This window comes from Dermacentor andersoni, chromosome 3, assembly GCF_023375885.2.
Source record: "Dermacentor andersoni chromosome 3, qqDerAnde1_hic_scaffold, whole genome shotgun sequence".
Classification (NCBI taxonomy): domain Eukaryota; kingdom Metazoa; phylum Arthropoda; class Arachnida; order Ixodida; family Ixodidae; genus Dermacentor; species Dermacentor andersoni.
The window spans coordinates 221,046,325-221,071,614 of record NC_092816.1 but is presented as its reverse complement, the minus strand read 5'-3'; the positions used below and the strand labels follow the sequence as shown (position 1 = coordinate 221,071,614).

Sequence of the window (25,290 nt, the reverse complement as noted above, 5' to 3'; positions counted from 1 at the left end):
AGGGTTCCGTTACTTTTTCTGCACCAGGACTACAGGAGTGGCCCACGGGCTTTCCGACAGTTGGATGATGTCGTCGCGCAGAATTTCGTCGACTTGTTGCCTAATAGCTTCAGGTTCTCGCGTGGAAACTCGGTAACGGCTCTGGCGGAGTGGTCGAGCGCACTCTTCGGTTATTATGCGATGCTTTGCAACTGCTGTTTGTGGAATTCTCGATGATGTCGAAAAGCAGTCTTTGTATCGTCGGAGAAGACTTCTGATCTGTTGCTGCTTACTATAGGAAGACTTGGATTCCCGTCGAAGTCTGGTTTGGGGACTATGTTCATCGGTGTAGATGCGGCAGAATCGGAGATGGCAAAGGCATTGCTTGTTTCCACAATTTCCTCGATGTACGCGATTGTCGTGCCCGTGTTGATGTGCTTGAACTCTTGGCTGTAGTTGGTTAGCGTAACTTCCGTTTTCCCTCCGTGGAGTCGAGCGATCCCTCTTGCGACGCAAATTACACGGTCGAGCAGTAGATGTTGGACGCCCTCTATGACGCCTTCTACGTCAGCGGGTGTTTCGGTGCCGACGGAAATAACAATGCTGGAGCGCGGCGGGATGCTCACTTGATCTTCGAGCACACTCGAGGCGGGTTGACTGCGAGAGCTCTCCGACAGTATCGCTTGATCTTCCGACAGGGTTATCGATTTTGACTTCAGGTCCATGATTGCGCCGTGTTGGTTGAGGAAGTCCTTGCCGAGAATGACGTCTCGTGAACACTGTTGGAGGATAACGAAGGTGGCAGGGTAAGTCCGGTCATGAACGGTAATTCTTGCCGTGCAGATTTCAGTCGGCGTAATAAGGTGTCCTCCAGCTGTTCGAATTTGAGGGCCTTCCCATGCAGTTTTAACTTTCTTCAACTGGGTGGCGATGTGTCCACTCATTACGGAGTAATCGTCCCCTGTGTCCACTATGGCGGTAACTGCGTGGCCGTTGAGAAGGACGTCGAGGACGGTGGTTCTTTGTCTGGCGTTGCAGTTAGGTCTTGGCATCGGATCACGCTGCGTCGTGTTGAACTGAAGCTGGAACGTCGCGTCGTCTAGTCGTCTTTCGTCGGTGTAGTCTTGGCTTCCTGACTTGGTCGGGACGGCGGCGTGTGGTTATTATGTCGTCGAGATGGTCTCTTCGTCGTCTTCGTTGGCTGCGGAGGATCTTCGACAGTTAGACGAACAGCAACCGCACCTCCATCGGTTGCTGCTTTAATTTTCCGGATATGGGCCCGCCGAGAGGCCCCTTGTTGGGCCGGTGTATGGTCGGCGCTGCGGCGACAGGTAGCGGCCTGGTTACGGCGAATGGGAAGGTCGTCGAGGGCTCCACTGAGTAGCGGCGAGGTAGTCCGCGATGTCACGAGGGCGTTCACCTTCCCGAGGGCGCGGTGCGTTGACGGCAAACCCTCGCAATCCTAGGTCGCGGTATGGGCATCGGCGGTACACATGGCCGGCTTCGCCGCAGTGGTAGCAGAGCGGGCGGTGGTCGGGGGCTCGCCAAATGTCCGTCTTCCTGGCGTAGCTGCGCTGGGCGACGGGTGGGCGTGCTGGCGGCGGCGGCGGTGGACGACGGAATTGCGGCGTCACAGGGCCCTGGCGTTGTCGCGGAGAGGGACCTTGACGGCGGGCGACGGCGGCGTAGTTCATCGCTTCCGGCTGAGGTTGCGGTGATCGTGGTTGCACCTCAGGGACTCCAAGCGATCGCTGAACCTCTTCATCGACGATTTCAACGATTTGATCCACTTGGGACTGCGACTTGGGTAGAACTTCTGCAGCTCCTTCCGTACGACCGCTCTGATGGTCTCGCGTAGATCGTCGGTGGCCAGTGATTGAACTCCGGTGTAGTTTGTAGAGTTCGTGCGGCGGTCGGATTGCCGGTTTCGCATCTCGAGTGTATTCTCGATGCTGGTGGCCTCGCGAAGAAACTCGTCGGCGGTCTTCGGTGGGTTTCGTACCATTCGGCAAAAAGTTCCTCTTTCACACCAGGTATGAGTAGCGGACTTTTTCTCCTCGGGCATTTCAGGGTCGGCGTGATGGAATAGAAGGCTCATTTCCTCCGTGAAGATCGCGGTTCTCTCATTAGGTACCTGCACGCGGGTTTCTAATAGCGCGTGGACTAGTTCTCGGGGTACGACGCTTGCGAATGTCTGCATGAAGCCGCTTCGGAACAGGTCCCAGGTGGTTAAGGTAGGTTCTCGGTTCTCGAACCACGTCCTGGCAGCGTTTTCCAATGCGAAGAGGACATGTCGCAGTTTGTCGTCACTGTTCCAGCTGTTAAATGTAGCGACTCTCTCATACGCCTCAAGCCAGCTTTCCGGGTACTCGAACGTTGAACCGCGGAACGTCTGAGGCTCCCTGGGCTGCTGCAGCACGATGGGGGACGCTGGGGCTGCCATTGGGGTGGACTTGGTGACAACCTTCCTGGTCGTATCATGCAAAAGTTCGTGCTGCAGGGGTAGTCCTTGCAGGCTGTGGCTATCACGCTGGTTCTTGTTAACTTTGGTGATGTCTTCCGCGTTCGGGCTTGGGTCACGACTTTGTGGGGGCGTTCGGTACATGAACGCAAAGCACCTCCACCAGATGTCATGTGGTAGTGACGGTAAAGAAAGCAGCCAAACTGGGAAAGACGAAACTAGCGTTTTATTGGACGAACTTGCGCCCTGAAGAACAGCCTACATTCAAAGAATGTTGCTTCTGCCAGCTCCTGAAACATCTTGTGTGTATCGAGGTTGCGGAGTCGGGCAGAAGATGTGCCGGGATTGTAAGCGGAGGGTTACTTTCCCGCGCGTTGAGGAGCGAGTTGCCGCGGTCCTGGTTTTTCTGCTTTAAGGGGGAGGTATTGGAGTGCGCACGCCGTGCTGCTCGTTATTTAGGCTTGGGCGAGGCAGAAAGTGTTCGGCTGTCGCAAACCCGCTCGTCGGTGCGCCACGCGACGAATTGGACGGGTGGCTTATTGGGTTTGGATCTGGAGAGCTTGGATAGTGTCGCCATGTGTGCCGTGGGAGTGAAGGACGAGGCCCGGGATGCGAATCTTAGACACTAAGGGAATAGGGTGGTCCCCTAGCTTGAGTGAGATGGGAGGGTTGGCGGGGCTATGTGGTCTGGGGCGGTATAGAGGAAAAGTTCTGATTTAGATGGGGAGCAGGCTAAGGCGGGTTTACGAACGTACCAGTTGAGAATCCTGAGGGCCGACTGTAGGTTGTGCTGCATGTTGGCATGCAGCATACGAGCTGAAATGTATGTCGAGGACTTGGGCTAGTTGGTGGTGGAGTTCGATAAGGTTTATGTTGAAGGGGCTAGGTGACAGAACAGCACCCTTAGGCGTCTCTCACGCTCCCATTGAGGCACCGGAGAGCCGGTGGTCGCCCAGGGTGAGTGTGGCTGGGGTCAAGGAGAGGAAGTCGCGGACATAATTGTACATCCCTGGGGCTACGCATAGGGCGTGGACGTCTTCTAGCATGGATGCGTGGGTAATGTAGTCGAAAGCTTTCGTTAGACCGACAGCAAGAAGAGTACAGGGGAGTCGAGGACGTGGTCTTTCAGTTGTAGAAAGACGTCCTGGGTGGATAACCACGGGCGGAAAACAAGCATGTACAAATGCAAGATCTTGTTCTCCACATAACGGCTGAGCCGGGCTGGAGATTAGATTAGAGAAGTGGTTTGCCTGATCTGGAAATGACGATTCCCTTAGCATCCTGAGGTGGGAGGGCACCACGTAGCCAGCACTCATATACTCATTCGGTTAGGGTTGTAATGGAGTGGGAATCGAGGTTTCGTCGTGCCTTGTGCATTCCGTCGGGACCGGAAGCTGAGGCTGTATTGAGGCGCTGAAGTACTGCCCTGACGTCTGCCTGTGTGACGGTTTGGTCGAGGAGGTAGTCGGGGAAGCCTGTGTAGTATGGATGGTTTCCGGCGGATATGCGGGGAAGTACAGATCACGAAGCGTCTGGAGGGGTTACTGCAGGGAGGCCTCGGATGTGTATATGAGGTTGCGGAGGTTGTGTCTGTGGTGTATCTAAGATGGCAGAATAAGTTCCAAGACGGAGGCGGGCTCATGTTGCCGTCAGCCTGCTACAGAGGGACTCCCAATTTTCGCGAGGGAGGACCACAGCATGCGTCTCATTCTTGTTCAGCTGGGCTAGCCGGCGTCCGAGTGTTGTATTATAGCGCTGGCGCCACCGCCTGCGTTCGAGCCCCGCATAGGCTTCCCTGAGGTGCAGGAGATGGGAAAAATACATCGCCTCTGCAGGGCAGTCATGTGGGAGGAGGCGAGTCACAACGAGGACGTCACGCTGGAGCTGGTTGGACCAAGTAGCTGTGTCTGAGATGGTGTATAGAGTGCGGGCGGCCCGGGACGTGCGGAACGAGTCCCATTTCTTGCACTGTAAAAACTTTCCGTCAATATACGGAGAAATTGCAGGTAAAAATACGGAAAGTATGTCTGATTTCCAAAATATGGCAAAATCTCCCGTTAATACAGAGAAAGTGCTCTCCGTTTTAATACTTACGGACATTTAGCTGTAATAGTACAGCGGCTCCACTATTTCGCACAAAACAGCCAGAATCCCGTATTTCTGTTAAGTGAACATCAGTATTTTTGCGAGGAAAACTATACACGCTCTCTGAACCAGCACTTGTACATATATATATTGCTACGGAATAGTATTGCGACGGAATAGTATTGCCGATGACGAAGAGGCGAGCAGTAAGAAGACGACGACGACGATTGGAGGCTAGCGCGGACTGCTGCCTCTTGGCCAAGTGCGGCGTATTACGTTGTAAATATACTTGTATATAGATTTTCATCTGCGTCTTCTTACGTAACATATCTGGTGGAGGTGGACGTTCCCTGTACCTCGTCACGGAGCTTCGCAGTAGACGGTACGTCGAGCCTAGCTAGCTTCATGGCTCCCGGCGATGACAACTCGAATCAGCCGCCTCCGACACCTGCTGCCACTACGACGACCTACATCACTCTCCCTACTCCTCGTGATCCTGGCGTATTCTCGGGCAAAGATGGGGAAGACGTCGAGGACTGGATCAGCCTGTACGGACACGTCAGCCGCAATAACCGGTGGGACCCTATTATCATGCTCGCCAACGTAGTCTTTTACCTCGGTGGCACACCTCGAGTTGGGTTTCGGACGCACGAAGAGGAGCTCACCGGTTGGGATTCGCTCAAGCAAAAGCTCCGAGACTTGTTCGGCAACCCCTACGGTCACAAACTTGCCTCGCAGAAGGCGCTTTCCGGCCGTGTGCAGACGTCAACAGAGCCCTATGTCACGTACATTCAGGACGTCTTGGCTCTGTGCCGCAAAGTTGATGCATACATGACTGAGTCAGACAAGGTGTCCCACATCCTCAAAAGCATTGCCGATGACGCCTTCAACTTGCTCGTATTCAACAACGTCGCGACGGTGGATGCTGTTATAAAAGAGTGCCGCCGGCTGGAACTCGCTAAAAGCCGGCGTATCGACCAGCAGTTTGCGCGTTTGCCCAACACCCCAGCGACATCTTCCTGTGCCGACGCTCCTCGTCCCAACAACACTGGCGATATTACCAAGATCGTCCGGCGTGAGATTGAGGCCGCCAATCCGGCTGCTTTCGACTCCAGCCCCACCAACGCACAGGCAGTCACGGTTTCCCTGATCCAGGCAGTTGTCCGCCAGGAGTTCGAAAACATGGGCCTTCACACCACCTGCTCGGCCCATCGCCCTGATACCCATCCGGCTTCTTCGATTCCGCCCCGTCCCGCATCTTCTTACCCACCACGTTTCCGCAACCCAGCTGAATGGCGCACTGCTGACGACAAGCCCATTTGTTTTCACTGCCGTCGCATCGGGCACATTTCTCGGCACTGTCGCAGTCGCTGGACTTCCCCGACCCGGTCTGCTTATACTGCCTACTCTCGCCCCTCAGGTGGCCCTTCTCGTCCCTATGCCGCACGCTCCGATAATGCCGCCACTGACTCTCCTGCGCCGAACCGCCCCTATTCTCGTTCACCTTCGCCCTAACGACGACAATCTCGCTCTCCCCAGCCCCGTCGCTCCTTTTCGCCGACTCCCGTCGGACGCCGCTCCCAGCCGGAAAACTAGATGATGCAGCACCTCGAGGTGACGCTGCATTGCTCCCTACGCCGCCAAATCCTCTACTGACGTTGCCCACTCATCTGAACCTTCTTGACGTGCAAGTCGACGGTGTTCCTGTATCTGCTCTTATAGACACTGGGGCGCATTGTCGGTAATGAGTGCGGACTTTCGTACCCGCCTAAAAAAAATAATCACGCCCGCCACGACGCATGTTGTCCGTGTCGCCGATGGCGGAACAGCCCCCGTAATTGGTATGTGTGCCGCCCGTGTCTCCTTCGCCGACCGCTCCACAATTGTGCTATTCACAGTCATCGCCCACTGTCCCGATGACATCATCCTCGGCTTAGACTTCCTCTCCGCACATTCTGCTCTCATTGATTGTTCCGCCAGTACTCTCCGCCTTGATCTGCCGGTTCTGGATCCCGCTGAACCACACCCCAGTCGCCTCAGTTCCGTAGACTTCGTTCGCTTGCCACCTACGGCACTGACTTACGTTGACTTAGTGACATCCCCACCAGTGCCCGTCGGTCACTATATCGCGGCTCCTATGCAAGACGTCCTCCTTACACATGGGATCACGGTACCTCATACCGTTTTATCTATTACGGCTTCATTTGAGAACGTTGCAAATACATACATATATTTGGGCATATGATCAGCGTTACAACGCCCGCATGCGCGGCAAACTGAGACCGGAATAGAGGATGCGCATATATATATATATATATATATATATATATATATATATATATATATATATATATATATATATATATATATTTATATACACGCATCTTCTATTCCGGTCTCAGTTTGCCGCGCATGCGGGCGTTGTAACGCTGATCATATGCCCAAATATATGTATGTGTTTGCAACGTTCTCAAATGAAGCATTTTGTAGTTATTAACACAGCATATATTAAGTGAACGAAGAGCCGTGGGCATGCGTGCCTATGAAAACAAACTTGCGGCTCACAGGTGCTGGGGCACTGGGAATGACATTCGTCCTGTACGCCAAAAACTGTGAGTACTATAAATGAGTACCGAAGCGCAGGGAGTGGTATAATGACTGTAACTGTGTTTGTATCTAGCAACAAATGGTCTCGAATGGAACTGACGGCCTGTAGATCCAAGTGCAACAGCTGGATGGAATTTTCGAATGCGAGGAGCAATTAACCGAAGAGTAAAAGGGCTTCGCTGAATTATAATGTAGTTAGTTTAACTCATTGCCCCAATATTTGCAATATATCTCGTCTCTGTCACTAGCTGTCCATTCATTGACACACAACGATTACGCAAAATCTTCCCAGTACATGTGTTTTCAGTTCTTGCGGTAAGATGTAATCGCAAACATATGGCGCTTCACCTTGAAACCAGATCGTCGAGCGCGCACGTGCTTGTACGCCAGAATAAAAATCGCGAACATGTGCCGACATGTGTGCAAACTATGGGAAGGTGACTGAAGATGAAGCAACTAGTACCGTGCTAGTACTGTGTGTGCTGTCAAGAAAAAAAAGGAAAAGCATAAAAAGAACGCCCAGTGCCGAGTTGGCGTAACGACTGAAGTTTTTTTTTTTTACTCACAATGCAACACCATTTGCTCCATGAATTTTATCCATTTATGTACCCGTTAATCACATGCGCCAACAAACCCAAATTAGCACTACGCCAGGGATTATTGACTCATCGCAGTGCACTGCTTTGCACTGTATTGCAGCACTGTGGTTTGCTATCCGCAGAAGCAAACCGTCTGGTTGACCTTTCTGCCTTTCTTCTTGCATTCTCAATATCTTTGTAAGAAATGCACTACCATGTGGGATAGAAAGCGTTCTCATTTTTCAGAATTCAGTTATTTGTCAAGCAGTTATTTTACTATTACAGCAACCAGAGCAGAAATGCGAAAACGAAACCGATTCTGTTTTGCTCTTCGTGCTCACAGAGTGCGGCCCCAGGGGGCAGCGCGCGCTGCGCTTCTGATGTAAGCAGATGTAGTGAACCGGCTTTTGTCATTTCATGTTTTAAATATGGCTAGTGTACAGCAAATATCTCTTCATTTGTACTGAAGAGTGGAGGAAGGAATCAAGGAAGAGAGATTGACGCATCGGGAGCGAAGAACAGAAGCGATGGATGCTTACACTGCTCGAGTCTCGGCATGTACGAATTGCCAAAGTTTAGAATTTGTCGCTGTGTGATGTACGCTTGTGTGCTCGTCATGTGCCGTCATAGCACGTGGATATACGCGCTCAATGTAATTCACGGCGTCTGCATAACTCTGCACGCTGTGGCATTGAAGAAGCTGTCCTGTGTTCGGGTGCACGTACGCGCTTGGACGCGCGATAAGCTTGCTTCTCTCATCATCATCATCATCAGCCTGGTTACGCCCACTGCAGGGCAAAGGCCTCTCCCATACTTCTCCAACAACCCCGGTCATGTACTAATTGTGGCCATGTCGTCCCTTCAAACTTCTTAATCTCATCCGCCCACCTAACTTTCTGCCGCCTCCTGCTACTCTTCCCTTCGCTTGGAATGAAGTCCGTAACTCTTAATGACCATCGGTTATGTTCCCTCCTCATTACATGTCCTGCCCATGCCCATTTCTTTTTCTTGATTTCCACTAAGATGTCATTAACTCGCGTTTGTTCCCTCACCCACTCTGCTCTTTTCTTATCCCTTAACGTTACACCCATCATTCTTCTTTCCATAGCTCGTTGCGTCGTCCTCAATTTGAGTAGAACCTTTTTGGTAAGCCTCCAGGTTTCTGCCCCGTAGGTGAGTACTGGTAAGACACAGCTATTATACACTTTTCTCATGAGGGATAATGGCAACCTGCTGTTCGTGATCTGAGAATGCCTGCCAAACGCACCCCAGCCCATTCTTATTCTTCTGATTATTCCCGTCTCATGATCTGGATCCGCGGTCACTACCTGCCCTAAGTAGATTTATTCCCTTACCACTTCCAGTGCCTCGCTACCTATTGTAAATTGCTGTTCTCTTCCGAGACTGTTAAACATTACTTTAGCTTTCTGTAGATTAATTTTTAGACCCACTCTTCTGCTTTGCCTCTCCAGGTCAGTGAGCATGCATTGCAATTGGTCCCCTGAGTTACTAAGCAAGGCAATATCATCAGCGAATTGCAAGTTACTAAGGCATTCTCCATTAACTTTTATCCCCAATTCTTCCCAATCCAGGTCTCTGAATACCTCCTGTAAACACGCTGTGGATAGCATTGGAGAGATCGTATCTCCCTGCCTGACGCCTTTATTGGGATTTTGTTGCTTTCTTTATGGACGACTACGGTGGCTGTGGAGCCGCTACAGATATCTTTCAGTATTTTTGCATACGGCTCGTCCACACGCTGATTCCGCAATGCCTCCATGACTGCTGAGGTTTCGACAGAATCAAACGCTTTCTCGTAATCAATGAAAGCTATATATAATGGTTGGTTATATTCCGCCACATTTTTCTATCACCTGATTGATAGCGTGAATATGATCTATTGTTGAGTAGCCTTTACGGAATCCTGCCTGGTCCTTTGGCTGACAGAATTCTAAGGTGTTCCTGATTCTATTTGCGATTACCTTAGTAAATAGTTTGTAGGCAACTGACAGTAAGCTGATCGGTCTATAATTTTTCAAGTCTTTGGCGTCCCCTTTCTTATGGATTAAGATTATGTTAGAGTTCTTCGAAGACTCCAGTACGCTCGAGATCATGAGTCATTGCGTATACAGGGTGGCCAGTTTCTCTAGAACAATCTGCCCACCATCCTTCAACAGATCTGCTGTTACAGGATCCTCCCCAGCTGCCTTCCCCCTTTGCATATCTCCCAAGGCTTTCTTTACTTCTTCCGGCGTTACCTGTGGGATTTCGAATTCCTCTAGACCATTCTATCTTCCATTATCATCGTGGGTGCCACTGGTACTATATAAATCTCTATAGAACTCCTCAGCCACTTGAACTATCTCATCCATATTAGTAATGATATTGCCGGCTTTCACTCTTAACGCATACATCTTATTCTTGCCAATTCCTAGTTTCTTCTTCACTGCTTTTAGGCTTCCTCCGTTCCTGAGAGCATGTTCAATTCTATCCATATTATACTTCCTTATGTCAGCTGTCTTAGGCTTGCTGAATAACTTCGAAAGTTCTGCCAGTTCTATCCTACCTGTAGGGTTAGAGGCTTTCATACATTGGCGTTTCTTGATCAGATCTTTCGTCTCCTGCTATAGTTTACTGGTATCCTGCCTAACGGAGTTACCACCGACTTCTATTGCACACTCCTTAATGATGCCCACAAGATTGTCGTTCATTGCTTGAACACTAAGGTCCTCTTCCTGAGTTAAAGCGGAACAGCTGTTCTGTAGCTTGATCCGGAATTCCTCTATTTTCCCCGTTACCGCTAACTCATTGATCGGCTTCTTATGTGCCAGTTTCTTCCGTTCCCTCCTCAGGTCTAGGCTAATTCGAGTTCTTACCCCGCTATGGTCACTGCAGCGCACCGTGCTAAGCACGTCCACATCTTGCATGATGCCAGGGTTAGCGCAGAGTATGAAGTCTATTTCATTTCTAGTCTCGCCGTTCGGGCTCCTTCACGTCCACTTTCGGCTATCCCGCTTGCGGAAGAAGGTATTCATTATACGCATATTAGTCTGTTCCGCAAACTCTACTAATAACTCTCCCCTGCTATTCCTAGTGCCTATGCCATATTCCCCCACTGCCTTGTCTCCAGCCTGCTTCTTGCCTACCTTGGCATTAAATTCGCCCATTAGTATAGTGTATTTTGTTTTCACTCTACCCATCGCCGATTCCACGTCTTCATAGAAGCTTTCGACTTCCTCGTCATCATGACTGGATGTAGGGGCGTAGACCTGTACAACCTTCATTTTGTACCTTTTATTAAGTTTCACAACAAGACCTGCCACCCTCTGGTTAATGCCATAGAATTCCTGTATGTTACCAGCTATATTCTTATTAATCAGGAATCCGACTCCTAGTACTCGTCTCTCCGCTAAGCCCCAGTAGCACAGGACATGCCCGCTTTTTAGCACTGTATATGCTTCTTTTGGCTTCCTAACTTCACTGAGCCCTTTTATATCCCATTTACTGCCCTCTAATTCCTCCAATAGCACTGCTAGACTCGCCTCACTAGATAACGTTCTAGCGTTAAACGTTGCCAGGTTCTGTTGTGTTCATATAGGTGGTTGTGGCCAAGTACTGCACCAGGGTGGCCAATCTGCTCTGGTGAGGGAGTGCGTTACCGGTTCTGGTCGCCGGGATCAGGCCACATTCCGGGTCTGTTCTCAACGCTCTCAACGGATGTTCAACACCGTGCTCATAGCTTGCTCATGAGGTAAGCCTATTTTAATGTTATTTGTATTGCATAACGTAGGTGTTAAAATTTTGTTTGGTAAGCCGGCGTTGCGAACAGAAATATTGTTTCAAAAGGCCACCAAGCAGGGTCTTACGGCAAAAATTACGCAGGAATGTGGAAAAGGACCACCTAACTTTTCAGATCGATTTAAATGGTAGCGCGATCGGCTCTATGGCGATCGCAATTTTCCGTGCGGCACTTCTAACTTCTTGCCTTGCGTTAAAAGCGTAGAATAAAACAGCATTCAGTTGCGCACTTGTACTGACGCTTGTAGAGGGCATCTGATACGCCAAGAACTTTAATTAGAAGACGGAAACAAACGTTCGAATTAGTAACAGTGGCTCACTATGTGTGATCGTACATTCTTGCTAGCATGCACGTTTTTGTTGTAGGGGCAAAAGAAGTTATTCGCTTTTGCTGCTCTGCTTTGTATGCGGAGGTGTTCATGTATAAGGCAAATTAGGTATGCGGAGGTGTTCATGTATAAGGCAAATTAGGTTATATGAGTTTATATAGGGATGTCATTCGATTGTGGTCTAGCAGGCAAAAATGCTAAACAAGGAGAAGTAATTTTTATTTGCACCTCGTAAGTTGTGCAAGCAAATAATTTCAGCTGTCAAAACGAAACGGGACATTTGTAGATGTGTTCTACAATGCTGCAGACCTGAATAGTTTTAGAGTTAAGTGATATACCACTATAATTTTTTTTGAGAACATGCAGCAAGGTTCGGGGTTGTAGGAGTCTGGCATCAACAGAGGTCTGTTTGCTGTCAAGTTCGAATGAGGTGTTCCTGTTGGGGTGACTACTTGAAATTGACGCTTTAGTTCTAATCTTCTATGAGGCTGACTTAGATGGGAAAATTTATTTCTTTTTAGACAATGGCAGAAATGAATGGGTTATACTTGTATACACAGACAACACATTGCTTTTGTTTAACCAAGTGGTGCCCCTGCATGCTAAAATTTACAAGGCTGTGATTAACCAATGTCATTTTTTGTAACATTAAAGGAACGCCTTTTATATTATGAGAAATTACTTTATTGCGTATCATCACAGGGCAATATTTGCACTAAATGTATTTTACTTTGTATATAGGACTCTGAACACTGGCGCATCATGGAGCTTTATCATGTGAAACATGATAAATTTTGATTTGATTTGATTTTGATATCATGCAGTTTACCAATTTGCATGAATATAATGCAAGATTATTTTTTCAATAGTTTGGGGCCTCAGAATGCACTTCACGTTATAGTGTTGTTCGCGACAAGACTAGAATGCAGTTTTCTCGCTTTATATTTTCTGGCACCTTCAAACTGCGTTGAACTAAACCACTGGGCAGCAATACTGAAATCGCTACCGCATGTGCCGCCGTGTTGAAATACACACGAGCAAACTCCTGTCCAATAACCTTGGTGGCATGGAAGCACTTTCCACTTCTATGCATAGTTTTTGGTTTCATTGTGGCATTACATCACATTATAATCATAATATATGTGCTCTTTTTCTAGGAGATCCATAGTCCTAATCTTGTGTTATATTTGCCGTCTCATCATTCATGTGCGTAAGACCAGTGCTCAAAGTTCCATTTTATCGCTAAGTAAGCAATTCTGTATAGCAGTAAACTAAAGGCGAGCTGCCGAACAGTACCAAGCAGCAGCCTCAGTGTTGTCTCAAGTAGACTGATTGCATTGGTCATGCAGAGGTGTGTGGCACACCTCTTCATTACTTGTTGAACAATAAGGCTGTGCAAAAATTGTATATTTAGGTAGCTTCAACCACGTGCCATTGGCCATTGCTATTGCCCTCAGCAAATGTGGAAGATCATCATGGCATTTCCTTTCCTGACTCACTTCTCTTATTGCAGTGGGATTACTGCATTTTTAAGTAGGAAACGAATCACATAGACAATCAAAAGCCAACAATGTGTAAACTTGGAACATTGGTTGTGCAGTTTGATGACTCAGAATGAGTAGAGATATGCCATAAACAGCGGACAATTACCTTTAATTGAGACGGGCTAGAGCATACAGTAACCATATTTTATGATCATACAGTTTCACATAAATTTAATTTGTGGTGTAGCTTTCCAGTGTATGCTTCTATTGTTGCATTCTGTCAGAGGACTGGTAACATGTTTCACTCGTCTAGCAACTAGCCTGTCTAGCAACAATAGTAAAAATGTGCCAACTGTATTTTTTTAATGATTTGATAGAATGAGTAGGGAATTTGCTTAGAAAAATAGAGCCATAGAGTCACCGCACAGTGATCTGACTTTCTCTGCACGTTTTGCAGGTTCAAAAAAGTAAGGTGCGAGCTGTTGCCAAGGTTGCGACCAGAAACGACAGCCAGTATAAAAGGGTCCAAATTACTGATCTCTACTACAGGGGGTGAATAGCACATCGAGCTCCCTCGACTGAAGTCAACCTTGTCCCGGAAGTTGGCGCTTCACGACTTTGCAGCAGCACTTTTTTTGCACGGGTGTGTGACATTTCTTCTCCCAAAACACCCGCCTGTTGTGCTGTAAACTTCCCAAGCAGGCAAGAGCAGTGTTTTGAGAAGGTGTCGAGAATTTTCCATTGCAGCACCCACAGCATCTATAACATAAGGGGTGGACATTGGAAACTCTGGTAAGTGAGAAAACACTTTATGCAAGAAAATACTATCGTATACGGGTTCAGACTGTCGTAAAAGCACTTACCATACATGTAGAAGCAACATTTCCTAAAATGTGGAAAACCACGCAGAAAAATTTTTACGGCAGCAAAATTGCTACGGGATAGTATTCCCAATGACGAAGAGCCGAGCAGTAAGAAGACGACGACGACGTTTTGGAAGCTAGCGGGGGCTGTTGCCTCTTGGCCAACTGCGGCGTATTGCCTTGTAAATATACTTGTAAATAGCTATTTGTCGGTGTCTTCCTACGTAACATATCTGGTGGAGGTATACGTTCCCTGTAGCTCGTCACGGAGCTTCGCAGTGGACGGTACGTCGAGCCTTCCATCATGGCTCCCGGCGACGACAACTCGACCCCGCCGGCTCCGACACCTGCTGCCACTTCGACGACCTACATCACTCTCCCCGCTCCCCGTGATCCTGGCGTATTCTCGGCAAAAGATGGGGAAGACGTCGAGGACTGGATCAGCCTGTACGAACACATCAGCCGCAATAACCGGTGGGACCCTACTATCATGCTCGCCAACGTAGTCTTTACCTTGGTGACACACCTCGAGTTTGGTATCGGACGCACGAAGATGAGCTCACCAGTCGGGATTCGCTCAAGCAAAAGCTCCGAGACTTGTTCGGCAACCCCTATGGTCACCAACTTGCCGCGCAGGAGGCGCTTTCCGGTCGTGTGCAGACGTCAACGGAGCCCTACGTCACGTACATTCAGGATGGCTTGGCTCTTTGCCGCAAAGTTGACGCACACATGACTGAGTCCCACAAGGTCTCCCACATCCTCAAAGGCATTGCCGATGACGCCTTCAACTTGCTCGTATTTAACAACGTGGCGACGGTGGATGCAGTTATAAAAGAGTGCCGCCGCCTGGAACTCGCTAAAAGCCGACGTATCGACCAACAGTTTGCCCGTCTGCCCAACACCCCAGCGACATCTTCCTGTGCCGACGCTCCTCGTCCCAATAACACTGGCGATGTTACCAGGATTGTCCGGCGTGATATCGAGGCCGCTATCCGGCTGCCTTCGACTCCAGCCCCTCCAATGCACCTGCAGTCCCTGTTTCCTTGATCCAGGCAGTTTTCCCCCAGGAGATCGCCAACATGGGTATCCACACCATCTGCTCCGCCCATCGCCCTGATACCCGCCCGGCTTCTTCGATTCCGCCCCGTCCCGCACCTTCTTACCCACCACGTTTCCGCAACCCCTCTGAATGGCGCACTGCAGACGACAAGCCAATTTGTTTTCAGTGCCATCGAACTGGGCACATTTCTCGGCACTGTCGCAGTCGCTGGAGTTCTCCGAACCAGTCTACATATACTGCCTACTCTCGCCCTCCAGGTGGCCTTTCTCGTCCCTATGCTGCCCGCTCAGATAATGCCGCCACCGATTCTCCTGCGCCGAACCGCCCCTATTCTCATTCGCCTTCGCCCCAACGACGACAATCTCGCTCCCCCCAACCCCGTCGCTCCTATTCGCCGACTCCCTTCGGACGCCGCTCCCAGCCCGAAAAGTAGACGATGCAGCGCCTCGAGGTGACGCTGCGTTGCTCCCTACGCCGCCAAATCCTCTCCTGACGTTGCGCACTCATCTGAACCTTCTTGACGTGCAGGTCGACGGTGTTCCTGTATCTGCTCTCATAGACACTGGGGCGCATTTGTCGGTAATGAGCGCTGACCTTCGTAACCGGGCTGAGGAAAATAATCACTCCCGCCATGACGCCTGCTGTCCGTGTCGCCGATGGCGGAACAGCCCCTGTAATTGGTATGCGCGCCGCCCGCGTCTCCTTTGCCGATCGCTCCACTACCGTGCTATTCACAGTCGTCGCTCACTATCCCCACGACATCATCCTCGGCTTAGACTTGCTCTCCGCGCATTCTGCTCTCATCGATTGCTCCGCCAGTACTCTCCGCCTCGACCTGCCTGTTCTGGATCCCGCTGAACAACACCCTAGTCGCCTCAGTTCCGTCGACTTCATTCGCTTGCCACCTTCGGCACTGACTTACGTTGACTTCGTGTCATCCCCACCAGTCCCCGACGGTCACTACATCGCGGCTCCTATGCAAGACGTCCTCCTTACACACGGGATCACAATACCTCATACAGTTTTATCTATTACGGCGAATTGCGTCTGCCTGCCAGTGGTCAATTTTGGCTTGGCGACACAAGTGCTGCCACGCGGGATGTCTCTGGCCCAACTTTACTCATTCGAGGATCACTCTGTTGCATCGATTTCTGTAGACGACAATTCAGCCGATCCTCTTCTACCATCGCAGTCGGCAACTTTTATCATCGCCAACTTACAGAAAATGATTGCACCCGACATGCCGTCCGAGCACGCTCGTGCGCTCTACCGCCTTCTGATTTCTTACGAAGATATTTTTTACTTTAACGATCGTCCTTTGGCTCAAACAACAGCTGTTAAACATCGCATTAATACCAGCGATGCCCCTCCTATTCATCGCCGCCCGTATCGAGTATCACCGGCTGAGCGTCAAGTTATTCACACCGAAGTTCGCAAAATGCTTGCCAAGAACAATATTGAACCGTCACGTAGTCCATGGGCGTCACCTGTTGTGCTGGTAAAAAAGAAGGATGTCTCATGGCGCTTTTTCGTGGATTATCGGCACCTTAACAGGGTTACCAAAAAGGACGTGTATCCCCTACCTCGGATTGATGACGCCCTTGACTGCCTCCACGGTGCTCGCTATTTCTCCTCTATTGACCTTCGCTCCGGCTACTGGCAGATTGCCGTGGACGATCTCGACCGCGAGAAGACTCCCTTTGTAACATCCGACGGTCTTTATCAATTCAAAGTGATGCTGTTCAGTCTATGTAACGCTCCTGCCACTTTTGAACGCAGGGTGGACTCCCTTCTTCACGGTTTCAAATGGTCCACGTGCCTGTGCTACTTGGACGACGTCATCGTATTCTCCCCAACGTTCTCAATACACCTCGAGCGCCTCTCAGCAGTCCTGGACGTTTTTCGGCGAGCCGGTCTGCAACTCAACGCATCAAAGTGCCAATTCGGCCGTCGCCAGATTACCATCCTTGGACGTCTCGTTGACGCGAACGGAGTGCAACCGGAGCCAGGCAAGATCCATGCTGTTACGCACTTCCCTGTTCCAAAGTGTGTCAAGGATGTGCGCAGCTTCATCGGCCTTTGCTCGTACTTCCGCCGTTTCATGAAAAATTTCACGGCCATAGCACGACCACTAACCGAGCTTTTGAAAAAAGACGCCCCTTTCCAGTGGGGCGATAACGAGGCCTCTGCATTCTCGCTTCTGATCGACCTTCTCACAACGCCTCCCGTTCTGGCCCATTTCGATCCTTCTGCGCCTACCGAAGTCCGTACTGATGCCAGCGGTCACGGAATTGGCGCAGTACTGGCACAACGCCAGCGTGGCCACGACCGTGTTATCGCTTACGCCAGCAGGCTCCTCTCTCCCGCGGAGCGCAACTATTCCATGACTGAGCGTGAGTGTCTGGCCCTAGTTTGGGCGGTTGCGAAGTTCCGCCCATACTTATATGGCCGACCCTTTTCCGTTGTCACAGACCATCACGCGGTTTGCTGGTTATGCTCATTGAAAGACCCTACGGGGAGACTTGGTCGCTGGGCCTTACGCCTCCAAGAATATTCGTTCTATGTCACCTACAAATCTGGCCGACTACACAAGGACGCTGACTGGCTGTCTCGCTACCCGGTAGACGAGCCTGACGACGCCGGCAGTAGTACCGCCGACGGCATTTTCTCTGTGTCTGCCTTCGCTAACATCGCCGATGAGCAGTACCGAGACCTATCGCTCCGAGTACTCATCGAGCGTCTGCGCTCTGCACCTACCGACGCATCCCTTCGCCGATATGTCCTCCAAGGCGGCATTCTGCACCGAAGGAACTTGCTCCCTGATGGTCCTGATCTTCTTCTTGTCGTGCCAAAACATCTGCGACAGACTGTGCTCTTTGAGATGCATGACGCACCCACTGCAGGACATCTTGGGGTACCCGTACAAAAATTAGTCTTGATTAACCATTGATATATTGTTGGGGAATTGTTGAAACAACGGACTTCAACAAATTTTCAAGAGCAATTGAGTTCACTCAATCCTTGCACAACAATATTACCGTTGAGTGTTCTCAATAAACAATTTATTGGGTAATTTGTGTTGATTTTTCTAGTTGTTCTTTTGTTGTGTAGCGGTTGAGTCCAGTATACAATAATTAGGACTCGCATATGAAGACATTCCAAACATGTTTTGCGATGCGTTCCAACCTCATTCCTCTCACTTTGCGGCAGGTAGGTTCTTCTTTCGCCTCGCTTTCATTAATAGAAAATTATGTGTGACCGATGGGGTGGAATCGAACGTCGGCCGTCGAGCCCGGTACTCTAACCAATAAGCCACGAGCGCGCGCATACTCCTCTCATTCGAAAGCCAGTAAGCTCTGAAATGCTTGGCGTGTGCGCCGCGTGCCACTTCCTGGTGCTGTCGCTACAGCTGGCGCTTTGAAGCGCCTATCTCCGGGACCGCCCCACTTTCGTAGCCATTTTCGCTACGTAAAAACTGCAACGTTAGACTAGATTCATGACCGCCCAAGTTCATAACGATTTATTTCTTCGCCGGTGTACAAATGCCATCGTCGTTTTAACATACACTAGATGACTTAACCATTGGTACGATCCGAAATGAGCACGTTTCGGGGAGCAGAAGAATGCGAAATTCACTTGCCAACACGGTGACTACACTCTTAGGCAAAGTTACACTCTTTGGCTTGCCCCTTCTGCCACACAACGATAATCGTTATCTGCCTTGATGCGTTTCCTTTCTTTAACGCTGCGAGCCCGGAACTTTCCAGTAACGAACGGCACGCGCGTTATCAGAAGGGGCACTCCAAAGGGTGTAAACTGTTCCATGCTGATAACGCGCGTGCCGTTCGTTACTGGAAAGTACCGGGCTCGCAGCGTTAAAGAAAGGAAACGCATCAAGGCAGATAACGATTATTGTTGTGTGGCAGAAGGGGCAAGCCAAAGGGTGTAACTTTGCCTAAGAGTGTACGCGCATGTGGAGTTCCCCAAAAGTAGACACGGCGGCAGCGCGGCCGGCGATAAGACAGGTGCCGACAGGCGACGACGCTACCTTCGAGCATCGGACGCACTGTGGGAACCGTAGGATGCAAGCGCGCACACGCTACAAACATACACGGGTGGGGTCTTCGAATTTCCTGCGACGTACCCTCTGTCCGTAAGGCAAATATAGTTTTTTGTCCAATGTCCGTGGTACTAGAGATCAAAGAAGGAACGCGCTTTGAGATCGCAGCGCGCAGCCGCTATAACCATTGACTTCAAAGAGCTTCAGATTCAGCAACAGCCGCAACAGTATCACAGCTAATCGCTGTATCTGCGGCTGCTCCCGTTTCTCGTCTTGCAAGAAGCACGCGATTTATTTGAGCCTCGCCGAACTGTCGTCCAGTCATGTTCCAAGCCTGCAGGTCTCGTATGTTCAGTTAACACCAAAGGGAAATGAAAAAAATACAGGTAACGCACTTTTATTGTACCTTACTTGTCACCTCGTCATCTGCAAAGACGCTACAAACTATTTTGGAAGCCTTAGTTTTGTAAAAATAGCAAAAATAGTAGTAATTTCTATTTCTAGGTGGCGCGACAAACGTTAAGATAGCGTTCGGGTGTGTATGTGTGCACGCAAACGGGCGCAACCGAGCTTTGTTTTGCGCACACTTTTGCAACAGTACACATGGTTACCGCTAGTTTCGTAGTCGCCTTTTTTGGCCGTAGTATTTGTTGTTTACGCTATAAATTAGGTAGTTCTTAAAAATTTATGAAGGTTAGTTGATGAAAAATTATTGCTAATCAATTAGTAGTTCTTAAGTGCCGTTATTTTGTGTTTGAAAGGTTTTTATAAATGAATACGATAGTGAAGCCACGTGAATCTGTGAACGGCTTTCGGACTCAGTTATTCGGTTGCAGTTGTGCGGTGGTTCACGCCTCGTGGTTCTTGATGAAAGTATTTTCTTTTCGGACATCATGACGCACATTTTAGTGAAATGCTTTAACGACGATAAGTGGGACGTTTATCCGGTGAAGTGGTTGGCTCACCCAACAAGTAGTCTTCTACTGATGTGCGAGCCTGACGGTTTTGATGAGTTGCGCGGCAGAGGCCATGATGCCTGTTGGAGAGAAGGCACCCCGAAACAGTCGCAGCCGCACTTCTGAAGATAGGTAAGTAATCTCGTTTTCTTGGGCACGTAGCCTTCTTTTCTATTTTGACATTGACGAGCGTGACATGTTAAGCACACCGTTCACTTTCTTGAAGCAAACCGCATGCCCCAGAGCAAATGCGCGCGATACTAACTCTCGCTGCCGCCGTCACTTCGTTTGAAACAATGGTAGGCGAAGAGGCAGCGGCGCCCCATGTGCGTAAAATTGCATTGCTTCATTTGTTCCTGACTAATAACGTTTCCTTCATTTGTATGAGAGAACACAGTTGGAACATAAGGATCGGCTTCTCTGCGCAGTGATAATTTTGTACAGTGGCCACGTCATCTTTCATGGGGGCTCAGGTATGCCGTCTAAGCGCTTGTTATCGCGTTCCGATACGTGAGAGGCGCGCTGCCTTTCAAGGTATTTAGGCAGGCACTACGAGTTTAGGAGAACCGCGACAAATAATCGTGCAGAAGGTGTGCAGCTGTGCTACGCTTGTACCACACTCGTACCGGAAGGCAGTGTTGCTCTTCACGCTTACGCATTTCGGAACTATGGCGGCCTCCGTGGCAATTTGGGGGTCGAGGTCGTGGATACGATCCCTGCAGCGGCCGCATTCCGAAGGAGCAGAATGCAAAAACGCTCGTGCATTGTGCATTGTATGCACGTAAAAATTTCCAGGAAGTGAAAATTAATACGGAGTCCCCAACTACGACGTGCCTCATAATCAGATCGTTGGTTTGGCTCGTGGAACATCAGAATTTTTTTTTCCGTAGTGACTCATCGTATACCATACGGTTAGTGTGATCACCTTTTGTGCCGTAGCGGTTAGCGCGCCTCGATTTAGGTTGCGGCTAATGATGCGGCACACCGCGAAATATATTTCGCCTCTCTGGGATTTGCGGAGAACGGCCAACCGGTTAGTCACAGCTTCCGCGCGGTGACTGTACACGGATACACAGCGCAAATGAACAGAGGTGTGGTGACGTGGTCAAAGAACACAGCCGCCGACGGGCTCACCTTATCGTCTATCACCGCCAAAACTACCGCAGTAAGCATCTTTATCTAGCGCGGCGGGTTGCCGTTGAAGGCGTACTGTACAATTTTAATACGCGATAACCGAAACATGCCACCGTTCTCTGCTGCCTCTTTGAGTTGGACCGATCCGAATGTGCGTTGTTTCCAGAAGCGAAAGGAGCGCCAATCGGCGCGTTGTCGCCTCGAGCTAAGCGTCGCACTCGAGCACCGTTTGCGCGGTGAAGAATGACGTGTGCATGAAGCTAGCTCACTGCGCGGACGCTACCGCGCAAAACGCGCAAGGGCGTGTACGCGACGTTCTGCACACAAATCGCGCGGGATGATCGGAGCCACGCCGGAGCGGCTAGCGTCAAAGAAGCGGTAAATGTTCTCACTCGTACAGGCACGCTCACGCTCGCATCGCTCTCGGCGTATGTTTAGGTCATTCCTTCTACTGGACTTCTGCCCAAAGATTCGATATCTGTTTGGTATGGGCTATGCACTGTCGCGTGGTCTTTGGTTCTGCGAGAGAGCCGGGAATATTTTCCCCACTGTGAAACATCGCTGTGCGTGTTTTAGCTAACATTTACCGTAGCAACCCATTCCTTCCTTTTCTCGACGGCACTCGTAAAGAGTCGCAAATTTTTACTTGCCAGTATAGTGTGTAGTTCTATTTCGTGCGTAGTTATGTGCAGTGTGTGGCAGATTCTTAATCCGCGCAATCTCATTTTCTGTCCACATTCCCTTCTCACAGGTTACGTATGCAGTAAATTCCCAGATGCTAAAGTGTTCTACGCCAAAAGCACCTTGGCGTCGTGCAAGAGACACCCGTTGATATGTGGCTGATTCACTAGCAAGCTCGCATCTCTGTTGCCCCTCTCCATCAAGTGGGATTTTCAACTATTTCTTGTGTTGCTCTGTGGTGTACTAGCTGCCACATGGACGCTGTGAAGGCTTACTTTCTATTTGCGCTGGCGTTTAGTAGTAAAGGATGGGCTACCTTTTGAGGGGAGGCATTTACTTTTGTTTGGGAGAATGTTTACCAGCCTAACCAAGTGATACGTGGGTACTGTAAACAGCAGCACGAACAGAGGCGGACGACGAAATAGGTAGGAGCACACACGAGCGCAAGCTCTACTAAATGTTTGCTTTTGATGACAAAGGTATTAAACACACTGGTCAACTTGGCAAAGGTAAAAATCCGTGCGTGCGTGGCAGAAACAGCCACGTGCGACAAGAAAAAAAATATGAAGCCACGTCATGTAGAATAAACGTGCGTGAAAAACGAGAACTATCGGTCAAATCTATTGAAAAAGCGAAAGATTTGTCCGATAAGTGATACTACCCAACGGGAAATACTCTTTTGAGAACAACTTTTTCCCACTAAGGGCAACAGATAACATGGTTATGCAATTGTTTCGTTTGTGATCAATAAATATTGCTTCTGGAACTCCTCTGGTGTTGCGGTACAGAGCAGAAAGAACGATTGTTTCATCACAAAGACCAGAACAGAAAAGGACTTATGGAAGCATTATTTATTGATCACGAAGAAATATTCATAAGCAAGATTTCTGTGACCCTTAGTGGGAAAGAGTTGCTACAGTACTTCTCGTTACTATCGCTTACAGGAGAAACCTTTCAGTTTTCATGTTTTTGTTAGTTTTTGACGCACAAGTTTATCCTACAGGACGTATTTCGGTCCTTTTTTGTTGTGCCGGGCTGTGTATGCTGCGCATCCATGGCTTTTTCTTTGTGAAGTTGGCCAGTGTGTTTATAATCTTCGTCTTCACGAATAAACTTCTACTTGAGTCAGCGCTCATATGTGTTTCTACCTTAATTCATCCTTCTCGTCTCTGTTTGGGTGGTTGTGAAATATAAATGTACACTGAATTGGCGAAGTGTCCATAGAATTGATACATGAAGTTATTTGCGCTGTTTATTTCAGGAAGAACGCTATAGGGTCTTATCTTCTCTCTGTTTTTGACACTGAGTACATTTTTCTAGTTCAATTTCAAGGAGTCCCCTGAGGGAGCCAATAAGCTTGATGGTAACTTCCTTTCTGTGTAAGATTTATGAATTTCATCCATTCAAGGCATGACATGGCACATGCCTGATTGTAGGTTGCAAGCATTCGTAGTTAGATCTACTTTTCGGTTCTCATGACGCTTCTTTGTACTGCGCTGCATTCTCCAGGCACATGAAACTTTTTATGCTCTAAGTGCATGCGTTCTTTTTCTATATGTTGGAGCGAAAATTGTAAACTTAAATATGCATATATATCATTTTCCTTGTAATCTTTTTCAACAAGGGGGCGCTGTAGCTCCCTCTGTCTTTCAGTTACTGTGTTGTCCCAATTTTTATGCAACCTTTATGTATGTTATGCAGCAAAATTCTGGTGCTATTTTAATAACATTTTATCTGCGAAATTGAGGTAATTGGTGTTTCGTATATGCATTTATTTGCGTTTTTCACTGTCTCAGCAATCGGGCTGTCGAGTCATTGGAACCTTTTCTCATACTGTATGACTATTTCTGGGGTGCTTGATACTGAAAGTGCAGGTGACCATTTATTTGGCTGTTTGGAATTGTGTTCGCCATGTGTTACTACCAATTTTCTGAGCTAAATAATTATTTTTTTTCTTATCGTTCAAGGTATTAGCCTTTCCTTATCTCTTTATTGACTGAGGTACCACTTAGTTGCTGGGTATAGGGAAAAAGGCCCCCAAAAGTGGTTTAATTAGCTTTGTGCAAGTCCAGAAAGATTACCTGAAAATGAGCTCACTAAATTGAGGAAATGCCACTAACGAACTCCTCTGTACCCCAAATTAACATAATCAAAAGGTGTACTGTTTGTTCTTGACTTGTGCGAGGGAGATAAGCTGCTTTCATTACACAAAAGCTTTACAAGTTTATTTCTGAAGAAAGCAATCCTGGCTTGTCAGAAACACGATTCAGGTGTTCATCATGCCCGACAACTTTCTAAATGTCTCGTCAAATAATAGCTAAGTTGAGTGATGTTATTTTATAAAATAATTGGGCAACATGAAAATATATATATCTCGAAGACAAAGCTCAGGCAAGTCTACTTTGGCACTTCATTAAATTTTAATCGCGGTGAAAGACGTGTGCTAAAGGTTGTATATATTTACGTGAAGTCATTTGTTTAAAGTTGGTTATTTTGCCTTCTCAAAGTCAGCCGTAGCTCTTCCTGTGATGTGTTAGTGTGCGCAACACTTCAATGTAACATATTCAGATGTCTTTTGTGTATTCACATGCAAGCAGCTCCAAGTGTTCATGTGTTCAAAGTTGGTTGTTACAAGGGTATGCTTAAGCCCTGCCTTTTGAGTCGCTTTGCCTTCTAGTCATAAACTTAAGTCGAAAGTGAAGGGCACAATGATCGTTTTGATTGGATTCATATGTATAGGATTTTTCAGATGTATTTGCACTGCTAGAGTGCTGTAGGTACTAGCCTGTGTCTCCAGGTTCGATGTAGTGGTGCCTTATGTACTGTAATAATGTTTCACGTGCACGCATCTTTAGTGTAAATAAAGGTACCTCAAGTTGATCAGTCTCTCCTTTGATTTTGTTTGTGTTTGGGAAAGTTATGAGCAGGCACCGGGGCATGCAAGTGTGAACAGCGACGCAATTTCAATATATGAATAAAAATACACTAGCCCAACGAAACGTCAATCATATTTCAATGGCAACTTCTGAAATCTCAATGGCATCTCAACTGTGCCACAATATGCTTTTCAATGCTGTGGCAATAATACATCAACAACAGGTCAACAGAACTACCACAACGTTAGTTCAACGCAGAATCAATGGTAACGCAACAACCGTTCAACAAAACGAACACAGCGGGCCGTCTAAGCACAATGGACTTTCAATGGTAACTTA

The 25,290-nt window shown here is 48.6% G+C and overlaps 1 long non-coding RNA gene across 1 annotated transcript; it reads left to right on the top strand.

The window, feature by feature from the left end:
* The first annotated feature begins 20,127 nt into the window (after positions 1-20,127).
* Positions 20,128-24,961, top strand: LOC140216834 (uncharacterized). The gene is made up of 2 exons (XR_011893531.1): positions 20,128-20,392; positions 22,146-24,961. It is a non-coding gene; the product is annotated as an uncharacterized lncRNA (long non-coding RNA).
* The last annotated feature ends 329 nt before the right edge of the window (positions 24,962-25,290 follow it).